Here is a 1,372-nt window from a genome sequence, read left to right on the forward strand (position 1 = left end):
TAATTTAGCTTGATTTGGAAGGTTGAGATTCACAATTGATGCAACTTTAGCCCTGGATTGGCAAAAATGATGCATACATTTTTTTAAACTACCATTTGCCAAGCTTCTACTTAAGGTAGAAGTAAGTGTAATTTCTTTTTTGTTAATTTCCTTTGTTTAAAAATGACAAGTTTAATGGAATTGAGAGTGGAGTAGAAATTGAAAGGGTCTTACAATATGGCACTTATTTGATCATAAAGTCAACCTAATAGAAAAAGGGTTCTGTGGATTCAAACTGTCAACATTTTTTTATTTCAACCAAAAAAAATCTTTCAAAGTTACAATACGCTACGAAATGGACGAAAGGCAAACAACGCAACCTCCAGTGCTTGCAAGCGCTGTGAGCTGTCATCTCAGAGTTCATTTTCATGGAGGGCTTGTCAAAGAAAAGTCACTCCAACCAAGCCACGTGAGACTTTGCTTTGAACACATTTTTTGTAGTTGGCAAGAGGGTGCCTGGCTGATCGACTTCTCTTGCGTTACTCAGTTCCAACCAAAGCGGACAAACGAGACATCACTCACTTGCTCCCTGAATTCGGAACTTGATTTTGAGAATCACGTAACTAAATGTGTTCAATGCCGATCCCCATTCGGCGCATATCAGCAGCTGCGAGAGAGCCAAAAAAATCTCAGAAGTCTCGTGAGTGTCGTTTTCTCTGACCAGCCTTCCAGTACGTTGCGCTAGCCAGGGATGAGAATCATTAAAACCCATGGTGGCAGAAATTGCAGAAACTCCTTCAAAGTGGATTTTTCCAACAAGGATGTAACTTGGATGTGAAAATTATGAAAGCCATTTTTGACCACCTGGCAGAAAATGGTGGCAGAAAAAGACAGAAATTCATTCAAAGTCAAATTTGCCATCGCTGCCACATAGAGCTTGTTCCGTCCACCAGCCAGGGTGAAATGTCCTGACTCCCGTGGTGAACGGAAACATGGAACTCCTGACCCAAGCACTAGATAAAAATACCTTGATAGCTCTCAAAGGTGGAGAGCACCTAGTACATGGCTTAAATTTCTTAGACCTATCTTAAGGCCTCCAGTTATAAACCCTAATCAGGGCACACAGCTACTAGTTTGAGCTTCCTTTATCAGGGCCTCAAGAATCATCAATTGACTAAGGATACAAATCACTAGCTACCTCTACTCCCCATGGGATACAGATCAATCTTGATTGTCTGGCATACACCTGGGCCAATCTTCAAGGCTAACTATCCTGCAAAATGTGGTCACTATCCTTGTCTAAATGCGTCAATCGCAGTTGACCTCTACTCTAGAGTTAACTACTGATTTCTGCTACAAGAGAAGATGAACTTTAGCTACAGTTGAATGACAA

This window comes from Tigriopus californicus, chromosome 5, assembly GCF_007210705.1.
Source record: "Tigriopus californicus strain San Diego chromosome 5, Tcal_SD_v2.1, whole genome shotgun sequence".
Lineage (NCBI taxonomy): Eukaryota > Metazoa > Arthropoda > Copepoda > Harpacticoida > Harpacticidae > Tigriopus > Tigriopus californicus.